Below are 7953 nucleotides of genomic sequence, written 5' to 3' on the forward strand. Positions count from 1 at the left end.
GGGTGCATTGGACAAAAAAGGTTGGGAAACACTGCTTTAAGGGGCCTTCACATAATAAAGTCTTTCATAACTAATTATCAAAAAGTGTATTTTAAATAAACTAAAGGTGACAAATCTAAATATCAATGCAAAACCCAATATATGTTTTGCAAAAAAAAATAAAAAAATGGCACTGCAGAAATATATGATGCATTTTAATTATTGCAAAAAAAAAAAAGGCCCTTTACCACCCTCTGGAATGCATAAATTATTTTTTCCCACATTAGGTTTAAAAAGACAAAAACTAACTTGCTTATAAAATGATTTGACATTTTCTTGCACCCTTAGTTCAACTTGTTGTTTATTAATCAAATATATCACCCTATTACTGCTGTCCAAATCTGAGCCCTTCTTATAATCAATTTTATAAAGTATCTAGATCATAGATGAGTATTTTACAAAAATTATCTGTTAGACTAAAGTCCTTCAAATCAATGAAAGGATACGATTTTTGAACAATAAAATTGCCTTTTTTTAAATTATTTTTTTAAGCTTGTAGTAAATAATCTGTTTTCGGACAAAGTGCCGCCTGCAGTTTAAATTAAAAACACCCTTTTTAAAGATTTGTGTCAGTGCAGCTGATGATCACAGATGCATCATTTCCTCTGCATGCATCGCTCATCATCAACCTGCCTTACAGTCACGCTCCAAAGCACTGCGCTCATGTTTGCAAATGCAGACTCGCTCCAGCATCATTTCTGGTTTGTCTTTGGGCCTCTGTGTGCATGCATGCGTGTGTGTGCATGCGTGTGTGTGCATGCGTGTGTGTGTGTGTGCGCATCTTTTGTTGCAGTGCAGGGAGCGTCAGGGGTTAAAAGGCTAAACGCCGTGGATCATTGTTCTCGATGAAAGGCTCCTTTGACAAAACCCACGGGGACGAGTCCACATACACCCAGTGGACAAAAGGCTGCAGCACTCTGGATCCTATTAACAGCCACACAGAGTGCGTGTGTATGTATGTGTGTGTGTGTGCAAATAAAAGGCAGTCCACTGACAGACACTTGTGTTTAAATGGGTGCCACTTGCCAGTGATTTTTACAGCAGGTGCCTCAAATGATCACACACACACACACACACACACACACTAGCCTATACTGGTGACAAAATGTCCTCCACAGCTCATCGATAAGCCATGCTCGTATTTCCTTATCGCACTCATCTCCCACTGAGGCCTTTATGGAAAACACACACACACACTTGCATGCTGATGCTGAGCACCTCATGGCACATCCACAGACATGTTGCCCATCTCCAGTGCTGCAGTGGTACAATCCAACACAGGAGGAGAGACAGAGGGTGGTGGTGGTGGTGGTGGGGGGGGGGGGGAATGGATGTTCCACCTCATCCACTCCCACTCATGCATCTCATGAAACACTCCGACATCACTCTTTTTTTTCTTCTCACAAACACACACGTCAAGTCAAACCAAGCACTCCTACACGCCATTTTAGGAGGACGTCTGCATGTCAGGGCTCAGATCTGCTGTGAAGGAACCTTTAGACTGAGAAGCTGGTGGTGGATGAGCAATGAAACGTGTGTGGACATATTTCATAGGCTCACATGGGCCGAAACGGAAAAATCTGGGGAATGATGTGGTATAAATAAAGAGCTTAATTATTACGATTTAAATATAATGAGAGTAGCAAGCAATAATAGAATGTGAAAAGCTATTTTTTCCAAAATAAAATCCACTGTCACAATCTGCAGTAGCTGGGAAAAGAAAGAAGGAAGGGAAAAAATAATAAAAAATCTGATTACAATAAAATGTGTTTTTCTTTTTTCTATATTATTAGAGGAAAAAGCATTTAAATGTACATTATCCCTGCTAGACTTTCACACAGCAGCTTTAACACAAAATAAAGAAACCACACACACAGCCATGTTTGTCTGCAGTGGGTGTGTAACAGCTGCAGAAACACGGATGGAAACCAACAATTCAAATCGAGTGTTATTGTAAAAAAAATCTTCTTAAATATGGCCACGTTTAAAACATGTTTCGTCGGATTTGTTGCATTTATTTGTGCTTTAAAGATCAATGTTATTCCTCTCTGTAATGAGGCAAATGTAAATTCCGATCAAATAAATGCTGGGGGTAAAAAGGAGAGGCGCGTGACACAGGATGGACCGTGGGAGGTGGGTTTTTTTTTCTTCTTCTTCTTTTTTGGGCTCGTGGACATCGTGTTTTTATCCACAGACTGGAAACGCCTTCTCTGGGCTCCGTGGTTCTGCTGCAGCATCCTTCACAGCATTACATCACCCTTTTAGAGATCACACACACACACACACACAGAGGATAATCGTGCACGAATTTTCCCAACAACTACAGGCCAGGACACACACGCGCACACCTCTCCACCGTGGACACACCCACCAGCAGCTCCCCAATCCACGGCTCCACCACCTCCACACCTCCACTTTATGTAAGCAGACGCTGCTTTTCTCATTATGCAAGACTTCTCTCTGTTTATACTTTCATCAATTATTGCTTTTAATATTTATTTATTTTTTTTTACTTTTAGAAAAATCTACCAATTAAAATTGCATTGCAGGTTGGCTCCACCTTTTACGAATTTTTGTTCATTTTTTATTATTATTGTTTTTATTTCAAAATCGAAAGGGTGCAACAGAGAAAACGTGTTGGGGGAAAAAAAATGTTAAACGTATTCTTACACCTAAATTCATATATTAAATGATAATAAGTGCATAAACACAGAAGGGTAAAGTATATGGAACATTCTGCGTCGTTGTGCTTCTTCCCACATGCAGAGATTAGCGTTACCTTGAGAGCCCTTGGTTTTTTTTTTTTTTTTTTTTGTGCCTGATCAGAGCACTCAGTGGGTTTGCCAACCAGAAAAAAAAAAAAAAAAAATGGGGACATCCAAACTACACCCCGAATCAGCCTCCACCCTAAACCCAACCAATTATAATAATACGTTTTAAACTGCTCTGCACACGCGTGTCGTTATTTTTACTCTGATTTTCACAGTAGAATTATCTGCAAGAAAATTATTTCATATCGAGATTGTTTTTGGTTTTGTTTTTTTGCGGGTGTTTTCCTGTGCGGGTTTACGCGCAGGTGCCACACGACGCATTCCTCGGCTGGTCACGCCCTTTCCTCCAGCACTCCGATTGGAAAAGAAACCCTGATTAGGAATTCCCTCAGCATGAATACACACGACCCATTTTAATCCTATTACCTCTTCAAAAACGACACGTAGAAGAAGAAGAAGAAGAAGAAAAAAAAAAGAGCTGCAGAGAAGAGGAGGGGAAAGATCTGAGGCTGCAGCTGCTGATGGAGGAAGGTGAAGGCCTTGAATCCTGATTTTCAGTGGCGCACCGCATGAGGCCTCGTGATTTTACGTCTCATTATATATATATATATATATATATATCCAAAATTAGGCGCAATATAAACGATAAACTGTGCGTAATCAACCCAGCATCGCAATTCTCATTTTGATGCCTATTTTATCCTTTTTGTGTGTGTGTGTGGGTCTGGTTTTTAATTGTGGATTGATTAGGGAGTAAATGGGAAACGTCGGGTCAAGGTGGTGCACGAAATTCAGTTTAGTGGAAGTAGAGCATTTCTGCACACCTCCCCGAAGACGCCATTAAATCCTCGAGGGGAGAAAAATCCTCCCAAAAAAAAAAAAAAAAAAAAAAAATTCACCTAAATATGACATTCACATCTCGAACTGTGTTTAAATACCTTATTGGGACAAAATAATCCCAACATGACTTCGGGGTTAAATGTATCCACATTTATCATGAAGGTAACATTTATTCTGATGTCTATATTTAAACGACAGAGCTGCGTTGGTGAATAAAGACGCAAGAATTTGTTTTATTTATCTTGATGAACGTCTGAAAAACAGCAAACGACACCGCACAGGGTTTTATTGTATTAATAAAAGGCGTCACGATGGTGGAATGTGGTTCTTTATGTTCGCTTTTACGCAGAAGGTCAAAACCGCGCGTTCAAGATCGGATTACGTTCGAATTGTGCATCCATAATTCAAAGGGCGTGCGTGTCGTTTGTTTGGCGTTTTAACGCAAAGACACGGGACTAGGACAATGCGTGGACACCGGACACCCAGCGTCCGCGGTATTTATTATTTATCAGCCTAAAAAAAAAAAAAAAAAAGGTTAAATAAAAATTAATGCAGGCTGCGGGTTAACTCTTGTTTTCTTTTTTTCATTAAACGCAAAATATGGTTTGAAAAGCTGCAAAAGAGCGGGTTGTTATTCGAGCTTTATTTCAAAACTATAGGAACAATGTGGCTGCGTAATCCTACACCCGTTTGCTACAGTCTCTGTTCCAGCAAGGCCAACATGGAAGAAATGGACATTTTCCCTTCGAGGAGCTGCACACCTGTTCCGTACTCATTTTGTTTCCATCTACCGGTGCGTAAAAACGCAGAAAAACTCCAGTGGAAAAGTGACACGTCCCGTGGTAACCGTGCGTAACTCAAGGCTTTTTATATATTTAAAAAAAAAAAAAAAAAAAGATCCAATAACACCAACAGAGCTTTTAGTGCAGAAAATATTAACAAGGTTAGGGATAAATAAATAAAAATCCCCAAATACTGACCTTATGGAAAACAGATCCACAATAGTAACATCCAAATGTTAACTCCACCGAGACGCAGGCTTTGGGGTTAATTTTTACAATCCAGTTTAGTGTGTAAAGCAGCAGCGGTGTGTGTGTGTCTGTGTGTGTGTGTCCGGTGTTGATGTGGAGCACCGGGGCTGGGCTGCTCGTTCCTCACAGGTGCGTGTGCGTCCTCCGCGGTGCATCATGCGCACAAACGCCGCTGATCGCTGCTTGGGTGAGACTTGCAGCGGCTGCAGGCGATACGCAGACACGTGCACGCACGCACGCACAAATACACACACGCACACAGGGTCCGCCCTCTACTCCGTGCGGCGCACGCCATTTAAAGGCACACGACTGGTAGCGCACACGCATGGGTGCGCGAGCGTGCAATGCTGCTTTGGCGGGCTTTGGGGGTTTCATTAAAACACACACAGGTGATGATGAGGACGTGCTTTCAGTCACATTGGAGAAAAAAGGCGTCACAGGTTGTGTGTGTGTGCGTGTGTGTGTGTGTGTGTGTGTAGACATTTGACACATAATCCGGTTGATCTACACAAGGCTTTATATCTCGTCTTATCTTTTCAGGCTCATCCAAACATCTCAGTCACATCAGACCATTGAGTCGATGAGCCTCAGAAATGATGAGAGAAACATTTTAGAGATATAAAAAAAAAAAGTCACAAGCAAACTTAAATATAATAAAATAATGAAATCACGAGAGAAGTTGTAAATTATTCTGCATCACATTTGGAGCAGCTGTCTTAGCCATGCTGCTGTCCAAGGTGCTGAAAAAGCACTTGTGTCAGTCCTTCGTTTCTTTTATTTGCATTCAACATATTTAGATTCATACAAAACCTTTTTTAAATGGTAGATCATCAGATATGCAAGGTCAGGGCCTCGTTGTAGCCTATCGCTATAGACCCGACATAGGTAGCCTGGGGGCCACAGTCAATTTTTTTTTTTTTGCAGCCCCCAAAGCAAATCACCAAAAAATGTAATTCAATAAGTTGGAAGAAGCCCAACATAATACACAAAATAACTTGCAAAACATGAAAATTGTACGGAAAAAAATCCCCAAATACACAAAATGACTCATACAACATAAAATGACTACAGACAGACACGACAACCACTTAAACAAAAACAAAAAAAAAAAAAATGACTACAAAAACCCACAAAACAACAACATGTTACAGAATAGCTCCAAAGACACAAGCTGTCAAAATGACAGGAAAATACGAAAAACAACAAAAAATAAAGTGACCCTAAAATCAACAAAAATGGGGAAAATGACAGAAAAACACACAAAAATTAAAACAAAAACACAAAAAACAAAGAGAATGACCCCTAAAACACACAAAATGACTAAAAACTAAGAAAACATCAAAAACACAGACAAGACAAAAAAAAAAAGACAAAAGCTTTTTTTTCCCCAGTGTTAATGCTGGTCATTATTCTAAATGCTGACCTGAATGTTGATGATGTGGCCCTTGGATCAGATACTATCACATTCTGTGGCCCTCCTTATGACTGAGTTGCCCACCCCTGCTATAGGTTAGTAGAGTCACACTAACCTGTCTCATGACTATTAAGTGAACAGTCCATCTTGGTGAATTCTTCGTATTCTCATACTTGTAAATTTCCAGAAAGCAAGTTTTGTTTTTTACACGATTTAGTTCCAGTGATATCAGTCAAAATAAAATTGAGTAGCTTTAACCAAGAAGAGGATATCACCCCTCAAAATCTACTTAACTTTGACTATATTTATATATTTACACTCATATTAAATAAGGTATGAAAACTGAATTATTTGCCTTTGCTGTAGAACTCTTCATATGGGACAATATATTGTGTGACAAAATATTGCAATATTAAAATGTCATCAGATTTATCGTCAATGGTATATAAGCAGTATAGCGCGTCCAGTTAAACAAAAATCTGTACAAAAAACTTTGGTTTTTTTATCTTGAATGAAAACATTAGGTTTATTGTCGGAAAGGTTTTGCACATTGCATTGTGGGATGTGAAGTCCTGTGGACAGATGCATAGAAATGTTTTTACTTCATTCTCAGCCTGATTTCTTGTGTTTGCCCATCAAAAAACTACCGAAGTAACTTCCCAATTTGACATTTCTGGTGTTTTTATAGTAATCTTGGTAAGAATGAAGTAAAGACGTCCTTCGTTTAGTGTTTTTATAAGACAGTTTAGCTCTGACAGAAATTAGCATCGCTCCATTGATTAAAGATTAAACGCAGAATTTCAACCTCCATCAGCCCATGCATGAGATTTATAATTTCCACAGTCAAAAAGAGTAAAAGCTGAAGAGAATGAGACTCTGTCTTCTCATTACAGGTGACCTCTTGTGGTTGAAAGTGAAAAGAAGGCATGATGTCATCATAAACTATGAGATCAGGAAGTATTAATCTACAAATTGAGCAACTTCAAAGAACAACCATGGAATCATTAATGAATACTTTGCTCCGTCAATCTGTTTGAAATATTTGATTTGCACAAATAACAAGACAAAATGTATCCAGTGGTTAAAAGAACATAACTGTAGAGTGAGAAGAGCATTAGAGGTCTTATAAGACCACCTCCCCAAAGTCAATTTAAACATGAAGAGGCATGAGCAGGCAAGTCATTGTTTCAAATATATATATATGTACACATACATACACATGCATACATACACACTTGTTAAAGATTACTTGTGTGTTAACATTCTTTTTAGCTGCAAAGGGTCAAAAGTGGATATAGTCTTTAGAGCAAGAGATAAGTGATTCCAGAGGGAAGGCCCTCTATATTTCAGGGAATTTTGTCTGGTCGACGTTCTACAGAATGGCACATGCAAATCTCTGCAGTGCCTGGTGGCCCTTGAACATCTGAAGAATATGTGAAAAAAATTATTACAAGCTCTGGGCAGCTGACAGCTACTTTGCTTGGGCTCAAAGTCAACTCATCAAAAACCAAACTTCTGTGCATCAATAACAAGGACAACACCCCCAATAATCACGGACCAGAATTCAATAGAAGAGCCAGTTTTACATATAACCATTGGGGAGGGAGGAAGGGAAGAAGATGTCACCGTCAGAATCAGGAAAGCAAAGACAACATTCAACATCTCACATACAATATGGAAAGCAAAAAATCCATCTCACTCAAGACCAAACTGCCAATTTTTAACTCCAATGTCAATTCCACCCTACTCTACGTTTCAGAGCCCTGGAAAATAACCACCAACATAATCAACAAACTCCAGACATTCCTCAACCGCTGCCTCCGACGCCTGCTAGGTATACAGTATACTGGCCCAACAC

At 39.5% G+C, this 7953-nt stretch overlaps 1 protein-coding gene across 6 annotated transcripts in view; it reads right to left on the reverse strand.

The window, feature by feature from the left end:
* Positions 1-4882, reverse strand: part of nrxn3a (neurexin 3a) — a 157223-nt gene extending 152341 nt beyond the window's left edge. For all 6 annotated transcript variants that reach the window (XM_028437365.1, XM_028437364.1, XM_028437363.1 and 3 more), the window contains exon 1: positions 4631-4882. The gene's annotated coding sequence lies outside the window, so the exon portion shown is untranslated. The remainder of the gene's footprint in view (positions 1-4630) is intronic.
* Positions 4883-7953: the final 3071 nt, after the last annotated feature.

The sequence above is a fragment of the Gouania willdenowi genome, chromosome 22 (genome assembly GCF_900634775.1).
Source record: "Gouania willdenowi chromosome 22, fGouWil2.1, whole genome shotgun sequence".
NCBI classification, from domain to species: Eukaryota; Metazoa; Chordata; class Actinopteri; order Blenniiformes; family Gobiesocidae; genus Gouania; species Gouania willdenowi.